General features: G+C 43.1%; 1 protein-coding gene across 10 annotated transcripts in view; it reads right to left on the reverse strand.

Moving 5' to 3' along the window:
• HIVEP2 (HIVEP zinc finger 2) overlaps positions 1 to 23674 on the reverse strand; it is a 141546-nt gene that overhangs the window by 33556 nt on the left and 84316 nt on the right. For all 10 annotated transcript variants that reach the window (XM_086744760.1, XM_086744759.1, XM_086744762.1 and 7 more), the window contains one exon: positions 20106 to 20203. The gene's annotated coding sequence lies outside the window, so the exon portion shown is untranslated. The remainder of the gene's footprint in view (positions 1 to 20105; positions 20204 to 23674) is intronic.

Genomic DNA, 23674 nt, shown 5'->3' on the forward strand with positions numbered 1-23674 from the left:
TTTTTTTTTTCACATCTGCAGTATAGAAAAGAAATGCAGCTTTGGCCCTGCTGTTGGCCCCAAATTATTATAATGTAAAAGAATAGGCATTAAGTAGCCCACAAAAGGCTAAATACTTAAAATCTGTGAAAAGCAAAGGCTCAGACAAAACCTATTATGCTGCGTGATGCCACTGAGCTTGCAATGAAAGCTTTGCATTTGCAAGAAGTGGTGACAATTACTCAGGTTTAAGAATTTTTTCTCAATTCAACACAAAGAAATGTGTTAAATAGAAAGGGAAATTTTGCATCTTATAAAGTACAGATTAACTAAACTATTAACTTAGCAGCACTTGTGAAAGATAAAGTGTATGCAAAGAGCAAGATTCCCGTGTGGACGTGGTTTGTAGTTATTTGTACATTTATAAAACATCATCTACAATAAGAAGGGTAAGAACAGTGTCACTGGAGAATTCAAACTGCTAAAGTTGTCAGATAAAACAATTTTCCTAACCGAAATGACATGAAAAGGCTGAAATGCTTTTTCATTTTCACACAAGAACTGCAACCTTGGGCAGCCGCTGGGGAGAACAGACCTGTGCTGGTAAGTCTCTGCTAAGATATCATACAGGTTTTTTCCCCAAAATTTCCCAAGAAAAAAAAATATCAAAATTTGTGTAAATATTGCATAATTTTTAGGTACAATGTAATTATTATTCTGTTGCCAAATGGAAATAGTAGGCAAATATCAAGCCTTTGCCTAGCATTTTCAGCTCAGAGTGAAAATATCGCTGAATTTTCTGGGAAGTGAGGCTTTTTTAGTTTACAAGTTATGCAATCCTAATTATGCAACCACGGCAGATTTTGCGAACAGCTATGCCTCCTTTTGCACCGTGTCAGAAGAAGCCACTTGCATTTCACATGAAAATATCAGCGTCTTTCAAACACTTTCTTGATTGAGCAAATGCACTGCCTCTGATGGATGCCCTCACCCCAAGAAGAACTACATAGGAAGACATTTATAGTATCTGAGCTTGCGTTTGTTTTTCACTGACACCAATTATTATACAAACTTATTTCAAAACCTGTCATTGTTTACTAAGCCCTGTGGTCACCACATGTCAAAACAAAAACAGACGCATGCTAAACATCAGTAGCAGCATGTTCTTACCATTTTTTTCCACTTTTTGCACCCAAAGTAGAGTGGACCTTCACAGCAGTTTTATTTCAATCTATTCAAACTTTAATAATATTTTGTTAAAGTTCATCTGAGACCAGCTATTAAGTCCCAAATCCTATGTATTGCACAGATGTCATAACAGTCACTATTCTGCAGTCAAAATGTTTCGTTTTGACTAGTGACTCACTACAGGCATTTTGCTGTAGCAAACCTGGGCACTTAGCATTGCCTGAAGACTCTGACCACTATAGCAGCAATATCAGATACATTAATTAGACTGCACATTTAATGATGCTGTTTTCTTTACAACCCTCAGGATGCCTAGCAGGGGAAAAAAGAAAAAAAAAAAGCTCTTTAAAATTACTCTGGCCACATTTTACAGTATTTCCTTCTTTTTATTGCGTGAAGCACTGAAAGTCAGTATGTATAATATCCAATTGCATCAGAACACCTCTTTAAACATTCAGTAAAACATGCATATGCTTTCTGCTGCATTTTGTAAGTATACACGAAATTTCACTCTTTGCCGTTAAGTTTCTTTCTACAAAACACACGTCAACTGTGTTTATTAACATGAGCATTACTCTCCTGAGCAAATACCTCTGAAAAGATGAAGATCTACCAAAAATGCCTGAAGCTGTATATAAAACATCTATTATTCCACAGGTTTGTGCTGATATTTAAGGGACAGGCCAAGCTGACAGCTCAGTTACAGATTCTCAACGAGCACAACACAATAAAACTCAAAACTTTTCTTGGGAAAAGCACTGCTCAGCTTTCGCAATGACTATGTATCAAACAAGGTTTGACCAGGGTGCAGTACTACAGGGCATTCCTGGTACAAACAGCACCTTAAAGTTTCATATAGGTATCCCACATTACACCAACTTTTGAAACTACTCCAAGGAAATCTACAATGTGAAACCATTATCCTGTACCTAATAAGGGACACAACGGGGCACTAAATCGTTCCTACCCAGGAAAAGTCTAAGGACAGCAAAAAACTTCATTTCAGCCACCGGGCAAGAGCTCAGCTCTAGGAGAAGCGAGGCTCTAAGAGGACATTTTCAGCGCTGATGGTCTGTCAAAAGGGAAAGCAACCACTGCTCAGCGCTAGAAACCTCCAGACAACTTTTTACAGGGTTCTCCTTCTCCTGCATCATGCTTGGCCCATTCCACCAAATTTAGCTTTTTTTCCATTGTCAGAAGTGGAAGTGAAATCAGCTAAAGACCTGGTCCAAAAGTCTCTTGGGTGCTTGTGACATATCAACAACACTTGTACACTACAAACAAAACGAAGTATCACCAACATACAATCATAGAATTATTTGGGTTGGAAGAAACCCTTAAAGATCACCTAATTCAACTCCCAAACATCTCCTAGTCCAGTCCCCAACATCGCCTTTGCAGACAGGAAAATGAACGCATAGAGTACCCACACAAGCATATGGGGCTTCATATTTGCCAAGCTACACTTAAAACTAATTAATTACTAAACGCTCCTAGAAATAGCCCCTAGCAATCCGAAAAATTGCCTTGCAAACCAAAAGCACATAGGTTATTTTCCTCAAGACTGAAGTGCAATGTTTTAGCATTCAGACCACCTAAGACAATTAATCAACTTGCTTATTCAACTGAACTTTTCCCCCTACTTCTCTCTTACTGCCTCCCTCGCAGATTTGAGGACACCCCGTTCGTCTGGAGATGGTGAATCACTACAAGCCAGCAGGCCCACTCGGTTCCTCAAAAGACACAAAAGGTGTAAAAATAGCTCGTATTAATGAAGCAAGTATAGCGTCAGCAGCCAGATGAGCGTGGGTGATCAGATAAGGGTCTGTTTGTTGCAAAGGGCAAATTATTAAGAGAATGCTTCTCCCTCTATCTCTCTTTTTATTAAGCTTTGTTCTTCCTTCGCTGAAACCAGTCCTCTGCAATGCCTGATAAACGACACCTGACAAGATTGACGACTCCTGTAATTGCCAGTTTCATACCGGCGCAGGAAGCCGTGCCTCACCACGAGCTGAAGGTACAGTGAAGGTGTCACTAAAAAAAAAAAATAAATAAAGAGAGGCAAAAATAAAGCCTAAAAATAGCCAAGACTACCCACTGAGTATGACTATGTGGGTATATTTAGCTGGTCTAACATCCACTTTTCTTGTTAAAAACATAATCTTACCTTTATGCAAAACAGCTTCCTGTTTCTAAACATAACTTGAGAAACTTGAGAACATGAGGGGAAAAAATTCAGATTTGGAAGTTGTCCCTTTTTCACTGAGATTACAAAAAAGATTAAATGTGAAAAGACCAGGTAGATCTTCTACATGGGTTTTGCATCCTGACATCCTGTAACGAATAGATCAGAATTTGCTATTAAGACATCCTAATACAGCCCATCGGACTAGGAAACAGATTCAGAAGCAAAAACAGAGCTGTACCAGTGAACTTATCTGAGGATCAGAAATGAGACTCAGAGCTGAAGGAAAGGAGACAAGTCTTACACCAGCTCCACTGCCGGAGCCAGCGCTGCCCTCAAGAGAAGGCAGAGCCCCACCAGAAGCAGATACATAGGCCTAAAGACTGATGAGATGCAGTTGTGCTTTTACAGGCCTGTTCTGCATGTCTCATCTACTCTGAGGCCAGCTTACATCACTTTACCAGGACAAAGGAGCTTTTAGGAAGGGTGTAAATATAACTTACTCCCATTTAAGGCACTATGGTGCTGCCTAATGAAGTGGTACAAGTATAAATGACCGTCTGGCCAAGTGATACAGTTCAGTATCTTATGAGGAATATTGAGAAGCACTTCCAACTGCAGGCTTGAATTTCTGATTCCCAAATACCTGTACTTACAGGAATTAATGAATGTGCCCTTCAAAGTGCCAGCGCCGTACCCGTGTGCATCAGCTGGCGCACACACTGCGGCGCGTGGAGAGCGGCGCTCAGACACCACACGCTGTCTCTCTGCTCCGCTCAGCTGCAGCTGAGGGGTTTTCCTCACACCAAGGAACAGGAGGGCTCGCCGCGAGTCCCGGCCCACCTCCGCACCTTGCTAGCCTTGCCACGCCGACCACACATTGAGCCCGCTGCTTGCCCCACCTTCCTGTGTCACCAAGTCCTGACCCTTTCACGGGTTGAGCTGCGACAGGATGAGCCACAACTATGTTCAGCACAGATGTTCACAGATGTTCAGCAGCTTCTCATTCCACGGTGACGCTGTGCTTCTGCACGGTGCGAGTTCTGCTCCCCCTAACCCAAATGGAAGGCAAGCCTGGTCCCAAGCACTCTCAGGAATGTCTGGAACTGTTTGAAGCACATTACTGCAATATTACTACTGGAAGTAACACATGTGAAAACTTTCTAGTGCTCCACATGAGCTGTGCAAGGAAATGATCTTTTCTACAATTATGGTTTTTCTGTTTAATATTGTGACTCCTTTGGCTGATGCTTACATGAGGGTTTTGTTTCATTATTAGGCAGCCTTCCTTTGTGGCTCCAGATACCTCACATCAATTGTTCTGGGGTCGAGGTCAAACAAAATCACGCAGGTTTGTACCAGACCTTTTCTCTCTCATTTATAACAGGAAAAGAAAAAAAGCCCACTGTAAGACATTGCCAACTTCACATGTCAGATTCAGTGAAAATAATTATTCTGACATTACAGTTTTTATTTTGTTCTGATTTTAAAATTTTTAAAAAGTAATTGAAATCAATAAGATTGTATTTTTAACATTTCCAGTGGGAAACTGAGAACATGCTCTTCTCTTTATATGCTGTGATTAATTCCCATTGATACAACCATTCTTTGTTCAGCACCACAGTTTTGTCCTTTCATCCTATGACTTAGCAGTAAATTTAATAGTCACTGATTTTTTACTAGACTAGATAAACATTGTGATGTAAGACAAATCAGCTGATGATATTATTCTTCAGACAATTCAATTTTCATCTGAAATTAAGAGTAAATGTTGTTATAGTAAAGGAAATATGAATGTAAAAATAATTATTAGTAGGTTTAAATGCTGAAGAACATACTCTGGCAGTACATTTACATTAAATTAATAGGAGACAGGACCACATAACCCAAACTACTCTTAAGTTATAAAGCTAAAAGCACAGTGATCACGACCTCAGCCTATCCCTCACTCAGATTTGGAGCAGAAATTTTGTTTAAGTAACAGCTACCTATTACCTGTCTTTTTAAGACTTTTCCTATTCAAAGAAAAGTGCACAGAAGAGAAGATAAAATTAAAAGAACAGCAGGAAAATGTATTAGAAAAATGAAAAAATACTACCACTGTACACTTAAGAAAATATTTGTTACTACATGGTATTTTCCAAAATCATGTAGAATAGACTAGAACCTTCCCCCTGAAGCTCTGCACCCCAGGGCCAGCTGCACGTGGCAGGCAGAGCCTGGCAGCTGCCCACCAGCTCCGCACAGGCAGGGGACACCGGTAGTGCTGCTGCACCATCCCAGGGTGGCTGCGATGGCAGGGTGCCATCTCAGCCCCCCAACACCTACCCAGGCTTTTGGCCTCTGGCCTTTCTGTGCCCCTACAAGAGACAGCTTTAACCCTGCACAGATTAGATTTAAAACCAAGAAACAATGGACTGACTCCAGAGTAATTTGAGGGAAAGTAATGGTAACTTTTCAGTCAGATCCATCCTCTGGTGGTTTGCTGATCAGCCGGCAGACAGAGCAGGAAGGGGACAGTCACTTGTCATGGCATGTTTAACGCCACCTCCCTCCTTATAGAATCATATAATAGTTTGGGTTGGGACAGCTAGTCTCCTCCTTGCCTCCTCTGCCATCCAAACCATGATAAGGATCTGCTGGATCAGTATAAAACTCACCCATGGGGGGTTCAAACTTTATGTTTTCAGTGTCACATACAATACTTGGTCACCATACAGGCAAGGTAATGACCAGAAGTAAAACAAATTTTCGGGAAGTTCCTACTATCGGCTTTCTCCATTGGCCAATATTTAATCTGTTGGTTTGGAAAGTTATTTTCCTGAGGGTAAATCAGTCCCTAACTTGCACCCCCACAAGCACATGGCACAGGTGGGGTGAGAACCTGGACTCAGTGGCTGCCTGCACCTCAGGTGGGACAGCAGTTCCACGACAGAAATTTCCACAAAACAAAGCCTGCACTCAGTGATGGCAGCACCAGTTTCACACCCTGGGTAGGGTCACTCCACTGCCAGTAAACAGAAGCAGCAGGCGCCAGCATGGGATAGCAGGGGAGGCTGCAACGGGAGCCATGAGGAGGCAGCAAGAAGAGACGGCGTTAAGTAACGAGGGGCTGTACTATCTCACATCTTCCTACATCCTGCCACAGGCCGCTTTTCCTGCGCAGCCTTCTCCCTCCCACCCCTGCGCGGTGTCACTTTCACCGGCGTGCGCTCCCCTCCCACTCACCAACATGCAATGCACACCACGATTTATGTCACCTCTCCAATCTGGGCCAGGATCTCCGAGGTGTGGGCAACAGATGCAGTCTACGAAAGGTTAGGATTAATGCTTTATTGGCAATTATATCAGGGAAGTGGCTCAGCTCATAATGCCATTTTTCCCGCGCAAAGACCCGCTGGAGGTGGGAGCAGGTTGCTATGGGCCTGTGGCGCCTACTGCGTGCTGACATATGTCCTTGCTGCTGGGCAAAAGGGCAGGTCCAATTAGGTGTCTTGTATTATTAATGTTCTGCTGCTTTATCTGTTGATCACGTATCCTCCTCTCAGCCCCTCTGTGCCCCAGCCTGTGTAACACACCGACACCTGCGGAGGCACTGCTCAAGCAGAAATCTGGTGCAGGAGATGGGACATCTTCCTTTTGCAGACCCGAGCAAGGGGCACAACAACTGAGAAGTCAAATAGATCACTGTAGCTAGGACCCTCAAGCTAAAAGATGAGAAATACGAGATATCTGCCCTGCCAGCAGTAATAATTACAACGTATTATTAACAAAACTCGGGTTTCATCATTAACTTGACTCGAGTTTCAAGAGCCGATCTCACCCTAATCATCCTCCAGACTACATCCAGCATTTCCCTCAGAGCTGAAGCAGTACCAGCAAGGAAGGCTGCTGGTATCTATTACACTGAGGAGAAAGCACAGGTAAAAAGGACCTATAAATACCACAGTCAAACAGGTGCAAAAAATTACAGACAGATTTTAAGTTGTCTGAACTCAAGGTAATCTCACCACTCAGATCTGATCCTGCCAGAAAGACAGAGCCTGTAACTTCAAAGCAGCTGAGAGGAAAGGGCTCACTGTCGGCGCGTGCTGCATACGGCACAGCTGACGAGACCCTGCTTCTGCAAAGGATTGACTCCACTCCCCTCAACAGTGTCAGTAAAGTCACAGCTCCTCTCTTGGATCTCAAAACACGAGAAAGGCCACCTACATGTTTGCTATAATGAAGTAGCCAACTGCCTCCATCATGACCCAACTGCTGCAACAAAAGACCCTTGTTTGATTTTGTTCCTGTACCAAGCTCATCATCAGAGGAACTAAGATCTTCAAAAGCTTTTTCTCAGCCTCTAAGTGTGAGATGGAAATGCCATTTTAATTGTGGATCAGTGAGGTCTGCTTGAGTAAAATAATCCAAATCTCTTGGATGCAACTACATAACAAACACCGCTCTTCTAGCAGGGGCCTAATTGCTCTGCTAGTAGCAACAAAGAGCTGCCGGTTCATTAGTGCAAGCTGGAGGAGCTGCTGTTTGCATCTTCTCAAGCTCAGAGTATTTGATTGCAAAACCGCTATGGATGTTTGATCCAAAATTCAGCCTCTGATATCTGATCAGCAAAACTTAAAAGCAAAGAAGTTATCAGTCTGATATTTTTCTTCATAGCTTTCTTCAGGGTAACAATTTATTTTTCTCCTTGATCTGTTCAAGGATGTCAAATCTTAATCTCAAAATAGGATTTGGACTTTTATATTCTATATAAACCTGCTTAGCAAGAGAAGTAGCAAGAACAGAACAGAGATGAACCAAATTGCTGTTTCACATGACATCTGGAAGATGCTGGCCGTTGCATCGCTACCCTGCAGCCTGACTGCACCAGGACCTTGCCGGAAAGTGCAAAGGGCAGAGGAAGGCCAGGAAAAGGCCAGCAGAGGTCAAAGGCAGCCACGCTTCCTGCTGGCTGCTCACAGCAGGTTTGGATGGCAGGAGACCAGGCAGATGGCAGAGGAAGCATACTTCTATCTTGTCCAATGGCAAAACACAATGGCTGAATCACACTGAAGGGGAACGTGGCAGCCAGTCCCGCCGAGACATCCAGGAGCTCCCTTTGCCTGTTGCAGTGGCCCTGGGTGCAGTTCTGCACCTCTTCTGGGAGCCCATGCTGCTGTGCTCAGGTTTGTCCTTCCATCCCCTCCTTCCCTCACCATACAGCAACCATTTCCTCGCTTTACACTTTAAAAACGTGGGCTTCTGTTTCTCTTTTCCTTTGCAACCATCATTACACAGAACACACACTGAACGGAAAACATAAATCTAACTTCAGGCGGATACCTGCCTCGGCAAGTCTACCCAGCACAGCTTATTTCCTCAAACTCCACACACGAATACGGGCTCAGACATATCTGCATAAAGAGGCCCATGTGCCTGAGTGTTTGCTAATGAATGCTTGGCAGTCAGAGGGACACAGAAGTGCATCCAGTTGGTTTTCATTTTTCAAAGAAAAGGCTACTTACACCTCTTGGAACATTGCTGAGCTTGCTTTTAAAATGCACCACTCATGGATTCAAATCCAAATCTTAATATTGACATGAAAATTAAAGGTTCAAAGACTAGTAACTTTTCCCCCTCACCCACTTTTTACGCAGTTTGAATCAGTTTGTGGGAAAGTTAATAGAATCATTCCACCAGTGAAATGGGAAGCGGATCAAACCAGTACAACATAAGCCTTCAAGATAGAGGAAAACTCCACATGGGATGCTCTCTGGAAAATCACTCAAATGCTGTGCCACCCAGTGTGCTGTGGGCTTGGAGAGGTTAGCTCTTTGCATAGCTAGGAACATGCTCTGCTTTTCACCCAAGGTGTTCCTCGGGATTGGAAACCAAAACCTTATTTTCTGACAGGTCATGAATTAAATAACTACAGTTGGTTTCCAGGATCTCTTTCCTTCTGCTACCAATCTCACATAGAAATAATAAAATTACTGACACTGCAAATTCGTTCTCAAGGTATCTTTTTAATCAAAAAGTTTTCACAAGGTATTTCTTCTCTGGCAGCAGTGAGTTCAGGAAGCACAGAGCACCTGCTGGCATTAAAAGAGCACATCTAAAACCACAGGTTCCAGCTGTTACAATGCTGCTTGTTACAGGAATTTCATCCATGCTAACACTCTGCTAGAGCAGTCTAGGTAATAAGAGCAATAACAAACAAGGAAAAAGTTAAAGGAGCACTAATATAAATGGGACAGAATTGTTCACTGACATTTTTAAGCCCCAGTAGTGTTGATCCACCCATAAGCAAGTCTGAATTTATAGCAAAGGAAAGGGTCAGTGCATGACTACACCACAGAAAGTTTCTGTTTCAAAAGGTGTCTGCATTGCCTGAAAATTAGGATAACGCTGCTGAAATTCCCACCAGTCCAATACTTTGTGTCCTCCTTGGTTTTCTTTTTTCTCTCCTTGTTTTTTTTCTTCCCTCTCTACAGTGAACTGAGCTGCTCTAAGATTATTTTTCCATGATTTTCAGCAAAAGCAGGTGGACAAGCACTGAGGGCATCAAGCCCGCAAGAGACTCAGCCTTTGTCCCCCTTGAGAAATGGATACAATGCCAGCTTGAGTGGACTCTGAATCCTAGTTTTAATCAGTGAGAAGGTGAAATCAAGCAAACCTACCTCTTGCTTAAACACTATTCTTTCCTCAGCATCCCTCTGTTCTCCAGAAACATGGTCTTCTCCCTGGGGGTGACCATTTATGCAGGCACAGGATCCAAACTCTTTCTCAGTGTGTCCTCACCATCTGCATGTTGTCTACCTCTCTATTGACAGCTTCCAATAAAAGCTTCCTTTAATAGAGTTGTCCTGACTCACAGGTTGGGGGGGGAGGGAAGCTGACCTCGCTGCAGCATCAAGAGTCTCTGACGCATTTTGGGAGGCTGTGGTTTCGGGTCTGAAGGAATTCAGCCTTGTTTTCAACTCAGTTTTACACATCTAACTTCCAAAATATCCCCCTATAGCTCCATGTCCATTCGCAACTCGATATCATTTAGTGGTTCGACTTAGCAACATTCAGGGCTTTGGCCGGACGCTTGGCAAATTAGCAGTACTCACCAGCAGAAGAGAGTTTCTCAGAAACGCAGCCACCCAGGCTCCTGGCTGGCTCCACCTCTTGTCCGCCCACTCCCAGTTTCAGACATTTCGCATTCCAAAACTGGAAGTGTCTATGCAACATAAGGTCACACTATTGCACAACACGCTCCACTCCTTCTAAGAGCCACTGCATCCTCAAAAGTACATCAACTCTAACAGCAAGAGAGCTGTTTACAGTGAATTTCTATCTGAGTGGGAGTATTTTCTCCAAGAATCTTCTTACAAGGACATGAAGTGTATGACTCGTCCCTACGTTTGGTAAAATTGTTACTGAGATGGCATTTATTTAATACTTCCACATCAACATTCCTTCCTCTTTAAGCTGCCTTTTTAAAATTTGAGAATTAATTTTTACACTTCCCCAAAGTATTTCTGTGCTGGATAATTTTAGGACACACTAAGCAGAACAATTTTTGCCTATCTTAAATTTAGAACTGAGGTCATTCGTAGCTTTTGCAATGCAACTGTGAAATACAACTGATTGTCACCAATGTAGGTTTTGTGAATATTTTTTTCTTGCCAAATGGTCTGAATAATTGCTATGGTCCCTCCTTCACTTAGTCTTTAAATTCTAACAGCTGAATGAAATCTCCAGTTTCAATTATAACTGAAGAACACCACGTCTTTTAGTATAGGGGATTAAAAGTGAGGCGGGCTTTATGTTTTTCCTCAAAGGAGAGTACACAGGTGGAAATGGTGGTGTCACATTGTGTTATCTTTGAAACTGTATTCAGCTTTTCAGCTACAATTAAGTCTTCACTGTTAGCATGGAAAACCTACTTAACATTCCCTCAAATGCCAAGGAGTTATACTGGTATCTCCTAAAGGTAATTTGGGGCATATTTAAATAAAGAATAAATGACCAGTCCATGTGTGTCACTTCTTTCAATTCAGGTCTGTCACCTTCGTCTTCAGCACCACCAGGGAAACTGAGCAGTGCGGAAGCAGAAGGACTTTGGGCCAGGAGGCTCCCAGCACCCTCTGGTGAGAATGGGGATGCTGGTGGGGGTAATGGCTAAGGCAGCTCTCAAAAAGCCCCCGTGATTTCACAGCCAAGCAAGTTCTTCATGAGCTGTCACTCCTGTCCTCCTAGAAGTGAGAAGGCTCAGATCCAGCAGTCAGCGTTCAAAAATCTGATTCAGGCTACCCACTGAAAATTTTGATGGCCAAAACAAACCAGTGACAGAGTAAGAAGGAAAGGGAAATAAAGAGAATTCTATGAGAGGAGCAGAACAAGGAACAGAGAAAGACTTTTGCACTTATCTCTTCTATTAGATGCACTGGCACCATGCTCTGCTGTAGGTCAGGGTAGCCCAGGATTTTCACTCGAAGTCATTCATTTGGAAGATATAACATGATTGAAAGTCAACTGCCCTTCGTCCCATGGAAGAGATACTTAAAATGTAGCTAATGGTTTACAGTTACTTAGCTCCTGTTCGGTCTCTGAGTAAGTAAAAGGTTAGACTGTAATATTTAACCACAACTCCCATGTCTTTCTGAGAAACACGGAGGAGGCTGCCTGAAGGAAAGTCAAACATCTGCCATGCTGCTTCTTGTGTGCACGAGGTGAAGAAATCCGTGCCAGCCTTCAGCCTCGTGTAGATAGCGAGCTTCCTCCGGTGCAGTGGCTGTCACGCAGCGTGCCTTCTGGTACAGCCCATTTCCTTCTGGGGGATGTGTTTCCCTTGGGGAGAGCAGGGGATGCTACTAGCCATGATCATCAAATCTGCCAGTTGGTCACCATGCAACACTGCCAAAGGTTTAGTGCTTTAAGTAGAACTGGCTGTGTGTCTAAATGAGAACAGGATGAAGAACCATTGAGGGATAGCAAGAAAAAGATTCATAAAAGTCTGGAGACACAGTACCGTAAGGAGAACGCAGCATCTGCTACAAATCTTGGGGAACTATTCAGTTACTTTAAAAAGTAAAAGTGGTATGTGCATTCATTCTTCTGTAAAGTTCATCCATAAGAGGTCATTGTGTGATTCAATGAACATCTTGGTGTCAGCAGCATTCCTCTCTCCCTTCCCACATGCTCAGCACCAGGCATCCCGTCACCTACCATCACGTCCCCACCACTACCCAGCTGCCTCTCACATGGACAGTCAGGGCAGGCAATAAAGCAAGACATGTGTGGGAGTCCTGCAAGCACTTTGATCGTGTGACCTTAGACAATTTTACAGTCACTTACATGTACTTACTTTTTATTCCCCATTAATCTTAAATGGAATGCAAAAGTTTTACAAGTCCCATAGACGTTTTAAATAACTAGTGAAAAATACACAAAAATCCGGGAAACTGAGTTTGAACAGCAAAGATACAAGCTCGCAAATGGCCAAGGCTCCTCTGGTTTCCCAGCGTCTGGGGCCTCTATTTTAGAGTCTGTTTCACTATGACATTGTTTTTTCAGTAATTAGAAGACTTTTTCACAAGGGTAACTACATTATAGTGTGGGATATGGAGAACTGTCAAGGTGACCTGCCCACAGGAGCTTCTTCAGCATAAAGTTTTTGTACTGCCATTCACCATGAGACGAAAGGGAACAATAGGCAGAGGCAACTTAATGGCAACTGAAATCGTTTTAGCTCAGTTCAGCTCATCAAAGATCATCTTCACAGAGTAAGGTGACTTAAAGGGAAGTATTTAATCCATAGTTTTCCATGGGAAAACAAAACAAAAAAAATAAAAATAGCAATATGGAGATTTTCCAGTGGAAAACTTGTTCTTGTGGAAATTCCGCTTTCAATTGACAAATTGTTTTTATGGGAAATTCCTAAGCAGCTGTAGGCACAGCCCTCATGCTGAGAAGTTTAAAAGCAGCTCATGTCTGACCCAGTGCCCTCAGATTTCCCACATCAGATAAACTGCAAGAGCAGAGCTCTCATCTCTCCCTTACTCCCATGCATACCCTGCAGCACACAAGCGGTCCCACCATGGGGCCGACAGTATATTGCCTGCAGCGGCAGTATGCACGTGGTTACAGATGGGATGCTTGAAGGATTAATCTTTTAATGACTCAAATCAAGATTAATTACAAGCTCTTATATATAAGCTGTCCCTAATGCTCTGATACTGGTAAAGCTGTCATTGACTTCAGCAATATGTTTACCTGCACTAGGGACTGCAGCCTTGGGAGACTGTTAAATGAAGCTCTTCACAGTAGACTGCACCAGAGAGAAGGAACGTGGGGCTGACTTTATGTGATTATGTGAACAGTCACAAATCATGGATATAACTCCATTTTTATTAATTGCTTTGCACTGGCTTAAATCTGTCAATAAGAACTACACACTCCACAGCTAACATTACAGAGAGTAAGACATACATTTTTAGTGAGCTTACTAAGGGTCTTCTAAATTCGCAGAAGGAGCACCAAGGAAGTGTTTCCTTTACAGAGTGATATTAGAAAAGCATAAACCATTCATTATAATGCATCTTCTTTCTATCAATCACTTTAGCATGAATCATCATACTGTGTAAGCAGGCCAGGAATCATATTTATAGTAGGGCTCAAAGTATCTCAGAAAGTCAGAGAAAGAAAAAAGCTATTAGAATAGGCAGGCTTGTACAACTCCTCACAGTCCAGAAAGGTACTGAGCACCTAAATCATTCACCTAAACATTTGCAGTGATTTACAGCATTTCTGTACCAGCCCTGTATTTTCATACTAACGCATTTTTAACACAAAATAAAACCTCGATCCCTGTGAGCAAAAGTTAATTCTACTGATAGCATGGGACTGGCCTTCACAACTTACTCTCAAGAGTAAAACTTGCCTCTTTCCCAACTACCTCCTGTCCCATGTAGCCCATCCAACAGTAGAGCAGACCCAGCACCCCCCAAACTGAGCCGAGATGGAGGTAGGAGCAGGAGCCCCAAGGTGCCATTGAGGAGACTGTTGGCAGCTGGCCGCCTGCCAGGCGCCGCAGGCGATGAGGTGAAGGAGTGGACAAAGGCCACCGCTCAGCTGCTACAGTGACCTTCAGCTACGCTGATCTGCGATGGGAATGCACCCCCTGGCCATGCTCGTGTTTCTAAACCGCACGCTTTCTTGGCTATCTGCAACACTATGTACACATGAGTTTGCGCACACGTATGGCCCATGTCTGTATTGCACGCGAGGCCGACGAGTTCCCCTCTGTCCCTAACCACAAAATGGCTGGCCAGCTACATCAGGGTCACTGCTGCTTTGTGCCCAGGCAGTGCAGCAACCACACGTGCTCACCAAAGCGTGCTGCATGGGCGTGAGAATCACACACGTCAAGATCGAATTGCAAGCAACATCAATTTCAGAGATCAGTTTAAAAAATCCTGTGTCTCCACCCAAAGGAGTTATTCTTTTGAGACCTCACAGTAATAAAACACAATCACAATGAAAATCTTATTGATACAAGCTTTGTTATTGAAGTGACAAGAAGGGCATTTATTTTCAGAGTCAGACACTCGAAGGAATACCCCACGTGCCAGACAGCGTAAGCTGTCTTTTCCAGTATACAAGGGCGATAGTTCTACTACACTGAAACACATGTGACAAGAAAAGAGGGCCCAGGCTCTTCTCCATACTCTCTGCATACCTGTTACTATCACACAGCTGCTCTTAAGTCTACAGTTTCCTGTGCAGTACAAACTGCATACCACTTCCCCTACGGAAAAAAAAAAAAAAGCCTTGCTTGTTCTTAATTGACGATGGAAATACTGTCATATTTTCCACTAGCCAAGCTTGAAACCATTACTGAACGAACCTTCATTAATTTTTCCACAACATTTTGCAGAAATGTCAGGAAACAGCTGCACCAGAAATGATTAACTGTCCTTATCGCTAGGGCTTCGTTGGCCAACTTCAAACTATACAGGTTTTCTTCTTTCAGAACTCTACATTCAATGATGTTTTTTGTTATTCTTCAGTTGACTGTCTCAATATACTACTTTCTCTTCAAAACTATCCGATTACACAGGTTCAGTGGTGCACAGACATTTTACGACCAGTGGAAGAATTTGTACAGTTTGGAGCCGCATACTTCTAGGAAAAGATTGCTTCCTGCAGATTGCTCAGCTGTGTCTTTCTTGGATCAGATTCAATGAAATTCACAACTTGCAGTCAAATTGTATTTGCCAGTCAGACTGAATTCATTACACTCACATAAACTCTTCTTGCTTCATTTTCTTAGTCCTTTCCTCTCCTGTCCTACTCTTTTCCTTTCCCCTTTTCTCTTCCCAGACTCTCTCTCTCACCACTTCTTTGAGCTACACCATGTGCCAAAGCTTATCATACAATGCCCTGTACATTTTCTGGCAAAAACAAGTGGAACAGTATACATCATCATTCCAAACATGCAACCACCAAGATGCTATAAGGCTTGGTACAAAATAAGAGTGCAGCCATCTGGAGATAACTGCTAGCATGGATCTGAGATTCCCAGCTGGCTGGAACTTTGCAATCTCAGAACTTTCTAGCGAAGCATCAGTGAGCAAGAGACTTCACTCACATGGATTTGCACAGGGAACTGGATGTTATGTAATTTTTAAAAAATGTAAATTCTTCAAATTTCTCATTAGAACATGGCAACAAAAAGCAAAGCTGACAGGATTAATTTTAAAGACCAACAAATGCTACAGTTTCTTGTTTATATTTCGAAATATTTAATTTAGCATTGCTACAGCATGGCATGTTACAATAATCCTGCACGTATGTCATTGAAGGATTCAAAACTGCAATTGTTCACTCTATGTCTTCATTGAAGCTGTAAGACTTGAACGTGTAACCTTCGGATACTTTTAGACAGAGGGAAATATAGATGCGAACAGGTATATACATGTATTGGAAGTTACATAAAGTGAATCCCATCAAGCGTGGTTCAGTGTTAATACTGTTATCACACCCTACCCCTAACAAAAGGTACGTGACTTGCAGAAATGACACAGCCACATAAATAAAGGTTTACCTAGGTGTTACAGAGAAAGAATCCTTCCTGCTGCCTGTAATTCAAAACAATTTGCATTTCTTGCTTTTTAAATGACTCCCTTCCACAGCAGCACGCGTTGCAGCACACCATCCATGTGCAGCTCTGCTCAGGAGGAGCCAGCCACTGATGGCCTCGCCCTGTGCTAGGTCAACTCCCGAGCGTCTTCACTGCCTTCAGCAGGTACACATACGGCTGGCACGTCCTGGCCCAGAATGCCAAACGCAGGCCAGCGTTGCTATTTAATTGGTGCAGTGCTGGCTACAAAAAAAAAAAAAAAAAAAATCTGTTTTTAAATTACTCTACCCAGATATTTGCTTAGATAGCAGAAATTGCAGTACACTGTATTCTACTTAAAACACGCATGAATATATATGGGTTCTATTTACAAGATACAAAATACTGCCAAAAGTATCTGGTTTTTTTAAGGATTCAATTTTATAATATGCAATGCTGAATTTCTCCTTCAAGATATCCTTATCTGTCTCTGTTCTAGTTTGAAAGCAGTAGCTTGCGGTGCCAGAGGATTTCAAGGGCCATGTCCTTCCAGTATACAGCATGTGAATGTGCTGCCGGCTATCACACAGCCCTCTCCGGCTGCACAGGAGACGCATGCAGCACTTCTTGTGTATGGGGAAAAAATGAAGCTAAGTTGTTGGATTTCATTAAACGAGTCTTGATTTTTATTTCTTGGAGGGGGAGCGGCTCTGATATGAGCAGACTCAGAGGACAAATACCGCACCTCCTGGCCAGCAGAAGGGTGCCACAGCTTCCCGAGGGGACAAGGGCTCGCAGGCAGTAGCTGCGGCAGATGCAGCCTTTTTTCTTCCGCATCCCACTCACCGCCGCCCCGCACTGCTCGCCGGTGCCTGGCAGCCCTGCCGCTGGTGGCAGGGGCCGTGGGCAGGAAGTCCAGCCGTGACGGCATGTCATGCCCGGGGACTGGGAGACTCCACAGAGCCCGCTTCTGTCTCCTCTGGATGTTTTTGAGTCTCTTTCTTCCCACCCCAGGCTGTCAGAGAACCAGCAAATGGATTTGTTGTCCTCCACCCTGCTCGGCCACCTCCCAGACATGGAAGAAGAAACATGTTTTTCCTCTGTCTGACTAATAGCGGGACAAGAAATGAGCGTTCTTGCTTCCCCCTGAGTTTGCACATCTTGAACTCAAACAGCCACAAAGACACAGCCTGCTCCTGTTCACACCGTCAGCCAACGAGCAGCAGGATCTAGGGGCAATGTCATAACCAAAAGAGAGACCTTGAACTTGCTTCACCCTTTGCATAGTCATTTATATTTGGGCAAAGTGGATAACAGCTCCTTTAGCACTAGGGTAGTGGCATTTTATGCTCGCTCGGCATTCACTTTACCCAGGTATAAATAGCAAAAGGTTTCAGGCGGTAAAGAATCAGGACTAGTATCTTCAAAGGATCCCCAGCCAAAATAAAGCAGCTAGTCCTCCACACCACAGCTTGTGCAATCTCACTCTGCTGTAAGAATCATTTCCTGCAAGGCGCCTGGGACTGCTGGTTTGGCAGCATCGTGTGCTCCGGTCTTCAGAGAAAATGTGCCTTCCTATCACTCCATACCTAGTGGTGGAATCAGACTGCAAGCTTTCACCTGTAAACTAGGCAGTAAAAGGGTCCAGTTTCTTAACAGGAGCCTTTTATTAGCTCACATAGCTTATTTACTACCCTAGCAGTATTAAGTACTTGCCTTAATATCCTCAGCACACAAGGTAGTGGGGATATATTCTCATGGTTACAATAACATTCATCTAAACTACGTTAATTGAGAGCATCTATTCCAAAATTCAGTTGTTCCAAACAAAAAAGTAAAGTGTGCCATAACTTGGCTGACGTTATCGGGGAGACTTTTCAGCATACAAAGAGAGCCACAGCAATAGGGGCCCAATGCACAGAACTACCACTAAGCTACACGCTAATGAAACCTGAACAATCTATGCTAAAACCCTATTTTAGAGGATGGCCGCCCTGCTCTTGTGTACCAAAGTTCTCAGTTTTCCACTTAAATCCTGCCTGGTGAGTCAGGACATGGCTGGGTTTCTGTACTGCAGGAGTATTCCATTACTCCTGCTTATAAATTTCACACGCTGTTAATGCTTCCCAAACTGGCAAGAGAGCCCAGGGGCACACGAGGACAGTTTGTTTTCCTGCTGAACTTTCAACATAAATTCCACAAGACCTCTGGTGGGGACAATGCCTTGTTTTTTGCCAACATGTTCGTTCGTAATACCTCTGGTGACAGCCATCAGTCTGCATCGCTCTCGCCCTCCCAGCTCTGATCTCAGGCTGCATGGAAAGATGTCAGATAGCTCTCAGAGACGGCATAGGGGAAAGAATACAAGTCAGAAAAACATAACTTCCATTGCAGTGACTTGGAAAGGGATCCATAAGAAGAGACACCCCATCTAGCACCACCCTGGACTGCAGAATAGTTGGGATCAGTTCCAGGTTTGAGCAACAGTTCCAGGGATAGCGCATCTCAATTTAATCCCCTCCCTTCTTTCCTTCAGTTCACATATAGAATGAAACATAGGTCCAACACCATCTACATAGTTCTGAAAAACCTTGGGGGGTTATCTCAACATATGTTCTGCATTTTCTTTGAACACCTCCTGCAGTCATGATATCACATGAGAATCTCTGCTGTCTTTCTTATATGCCTAGCTCCTATGGCTGCAGATAAAGATTGGATAATTAAAAAAAACCAGAAGGATCACACTTTTTCTTAACTTTTCACTATTTCAAGCCAGTCTCATTAAATTCTGAGGGCTAACATAATTCTCTGACCATCAAGGATGTGCCCATATAGAGAAGATTAAAGAGGAGCTTCTCAGTGCTTCAGGTCTCCTACAGCAACAAAAGTTAACTCTGTTTGTACTGCACACAGGCATAGTTTTTGAGACAAAGTCCACATGAAACCTGTCCAACCTATGACTATCAACCCAAATAAACACAGAGCTGCAACGAGTAGCTGAAAACAGACCTTTTCTTTACAAGATAAACTGGCTTCTGAACTACCTGATACCATAGTAAGACTGCTGATGGGGATCTGCTACCTTTAAGCTAGCTTGAGTGTCATTATACTACAATGTCAGCACTTTCATAACTGCCGTTTGTATGTGCCCAAGTATTCAAGACCCACAGGAAAAAAATAATCCTTGAACAGTATTGTCAGTTGTGCACTTGAAATGGCAAGATGGGTAAGCAGAAATCACCAACTTACAGTTTAGGACAATATAAAAATGAAAAAAAAAAACTCAAATGATTCGGATATCAAAACCTCACCCACCATTTCTTCTTGTATTTTTTCAAGTACATTTTTCTGTTTATTTGGTTCAAAAAGTGTGCTCCCTGGATGCTTGATGCAAGAACTGCATAGAGAAGGGAAAATGGCAAACCAAGTATGCGGACAAAGCAAAGACAGCACTTCCAAATGAACAAAAACATAATCTGCCCCAAAAGAGAAAGGCCTCTGATTTCAGCAAGAGCTGACTTCAGTGGTAAGAAAAGGACATGTAATCAGTGTTAAAATGTGAGCAATTTCCACATGAAACCTTCTGAGAATGAAAAACTATTCACCCGGACCCGCTCCCTCAGTTCACTCAAACCCATCCTTTCTTTGCTCTCCTACCTGGCTGCTGCCGTCAAAGGTGCAAGTGAGCAATAGTTCCAGTCAAGGCAATTGAGTTCACTGCTCCAGCGAATATGGCTGTTGACTCTTTCCTCCACCTATTTGGAAAACAAATATGAAAGATTTTTAAGGATTGTGGTCGATTCAGCCTGCTGTTTGATTTTATAACCTAATTGGCGTTTGCTGCATCAATATGTGTAGGAACTTCAGAGATTCAGTCATAGTTCTTGCTATTAGGGTCTTTTTCCCTCAGGGCAATGTGGCACCAGCAATCAGTAGATGTCCTGTGTTTTCCAACTTGCTGTGGGCTAGAATAGACATTAACTGATATATTCCAAGGTGAAAACAATAGACATAGCAGACCAAAAGGTGCATACAACGATGTATTTGAAAACATGATGTATACAACAAGCAGTGTAAACACATGAAGCATGGAAGTGCCTTTGTAGTTTATTTACCTTTAGGGCTTGTAGTTTCAGGTTTTCTGCCTAATTTTGAAAAGATCATGCCCAAATCAGAATTTAAGAGCACATATTTTTTTAAATGCAAATACTTCCCTGTTATTAGAGCAGTGCAATTGTCTTTCATTCTGCTTCTTTCCCATTTAGCAGTGTGCTTTCAAAGTGAGATAACCTCTAAAAATTCCCTTTCCATATGGTGCTAGTCTGTTTTAGAAAATAAGTTACTAATGTACACTGTGGGAACGACCACAAAAAGGCACTTTCTGTAGACAAAACACCGGCTGCACATGCGTATGCAGAAGTGTACGTCTGTCTGTGAGACCAAGGCACATAGCACCAGGAGACATATTCGTTAATGTGTTGGATGCATTAGACAGCTGCAAGCTGCCCTATTTGCACCTGCAGGGAGGGGGCTATTGAATACATGGAGGTTACCCTCCATCAGGGCATACAGGCAATGCACCAGGAACTGGAGACTCATATCTAATTGGTACATAATAGAGCTGATTGAAATGCTCGCCTCTTTAATACTTCACCTTCAGTGATCTTCTAGTGAGCACATACTCCAACAGGCCTGGCTATTCTGATTTTGTTGAAGAGCAGTGTGAACACACAGACACCCACAGCGCGCATTTTGCCCATGGCGGAGTCTTCCAGGCTTTCCTCCATGCTTCAACATCCATATGTCACATCACGGCCAGGTGATGTGACAGGGATGGGCAATGAGTGTGGGCACCCCAGGGTGGATGTGCTCCTGGACACAGCAGGCCTGACCATACTGGCACCAGAGGCAACAGCTTCCAGGGAGTGCGACGGCTGCCCAGGCTGGCCCACACACAGGGCAAGGCCTGCCCACTGTGGGGTGGGTGACGAACGGCACGTCCACCACTGGCAGAGTGCGGATGTGAGCTGGTGGAAACGAGGTGCCAAAAGCCAAAGGCTAAAGCAGGCCTGGAACCAGTTAGCAATAGAAGGCATATGCTTATGCTTGTTTTTCCTGTAATGTTTGCTATCAGCAACAAAACCAAATAGCAAATGGTAATGTGTTACTGACCAGCAATGTCAACAGCGCACACGAGTATATAAAATAACATATGCTCTGGCTCCAGATCCTGATGCTTTATCACATCAATATACAGCTTTCTAGGAAATGTTCTGGATATGGAGCCAGGAACCACTTCTGAACCTTTGAACAGACAGAGCCCAGTCTGTTTTAACCTGTGGGTGAAACCTTGGCACGGCTGGACTCAAAGGCAAGACTATGTATTTAGCAGGGCCAGTAATTCACTCGCTATTTTTACAACTGAGAAAAGTTCCAGTCAAAAACCAAAGTAAAGCAATAAAGAAGTGATGAGTCCTTATTTCCTCATCCTCCAGCAGGACCTAGAGGTGCTCTGAGTTGTAGCGTGCTCTCCCTGGTGTGGTATGGATACCTTCCAGCCCCCAAGCAAGTCACCCTGCACTTTGGAACAGGCCTAACTGGCCTTAATCATGCCGGCTACACTTGCACATGCTTATTTTTAATTAACATGCATTGTGAATCAATTTACTTAAACTGCAACCCAAAGACAAGGGTCTTTATTGTCACTTACCCTGAATCCTCTCTATAGTACCCTGGTAGGAGCAGAGGGGATTTTCATGAAAAGAGAACGAAGTTGTAAGTGAAAGATGTCATTTAGGAAACAATCACACTGCTGCTGCTCCAGCTTCAAAAAGAATATTTAATCTGAAATCCGTGAGGAATGCTATATTCCATTTTCTCTAATTTCTGTTTTAGCTCTTCACTGATGAGAGCCAGTGTCTTCCCTCTCGCTGTGGTAACTTCAACTGTCTTCAACAACATTCTTCAAAGGATAATTCAGCACAAAGCATGAAAGACTCTCTCTGATTTCAGTGAAGGCTGGATTCATTTCTCAGTCTCGAAGAAGCTTAATCATTACTTACAATTAGGCAAAATATCGTCCAGAGCAAGATCTGGTGAAGGACAGTAAGATTTTGTCTAGGCAGTACTACTGCATCTCCTCACCAACCTACCACCTTACAGCAGCACTTGCGCTAGCAAACAGGACATGGTCTGAGGGAACAGCCAACCTGCAGAGTCCCTAACAACCCCAAATAATGCTTGTGTCATCAAACAGGATTTTACTGCCCAACTAAAGCTCCCAGAAGCATTGCTGTGATACTAAAACCAGGAACTTTTAATTTGTTCTTATCACCACATTAGTAAAATTTTTGCAATCCTTGGTTCTTTGGCAGCAGAAGTGAACAAGTGTGCCTTCAACGACTGCCCCCCAATGACAGACAGCAATGCAACCACCCCCTCTGAGCATTTGCTAGTATTTGGGCATATCTGCTCACGATGATCCTCATCTGCTGCAGTCATTTTCCAGACATGGAGACTAGGATTAAACAAGCACATCAGAAAGGAAATGAGAGTATGAGAAGCATGGCACATTTTACTGCTTGGAAGAGCTTTTTTCAATTTGAACTTTGTATCTCAGACACTCAGGGATTAGCCTTTTACACAGGAGCTGGAAACACACAAGTACAAGTGCTCTGATAATGACTCTTACACCATCTGCTTTTGAAAGACTGCTCGCTTCTGCCTTGGCAACTCCCATAATAATTTTGTAATCGTAGAATTACACCTTCAGTGGTGAAACAGAAGTGCAGCACTAGCCATCAGCATCATCTGACCATTAGATTAATTTCATGGATCAACAAGAACAAGGACTTTATTTTATATTACTTCTTATATATCTGTTACACTGGTCAGCTGGGGGTAGGGGGATGACAGGAAGATGCTAGGACATCTACCTAGACATCCTGTCCTAGACAGGACATCTACCTTCTAAAGTAGAAGGTAAAAAGTAACTGAAATCTCATGTGTATTTTAATCAGAAATGAAATTTTAAGGAAAGCAATTGGATAATATTTATTTTACTGCTAATTATTCAAAGGTTCTAAAACAACACAATAAATGGGTGAAATTACCTCAACAGTACAAAGGGCAAATAAAGCCATGCCCGTGTTACTCCTTAACTGGCTTGGAGCAGACAGCGCTCCAGCACAGACTGTACCTTACCATAGCTTGGGAATTTACCTAAC

Source organism: Chlamydotis macqueenii, chromosome 3 (assembly GCF_036417535.1).
Source record: "Chlamydotis macqueenii isolate bChlMac1 chromosome 3, bChlMac1.mat, whole genome shotgun sequence".
In the NCBI taxonomy this organism is placed as follows: domain Eukaryota; kingdom Metazoa; phylum Chordata; class Aves; order Otidiformes; family Otididae; genus Chlamydotis; species Chlamydotis macqueenii.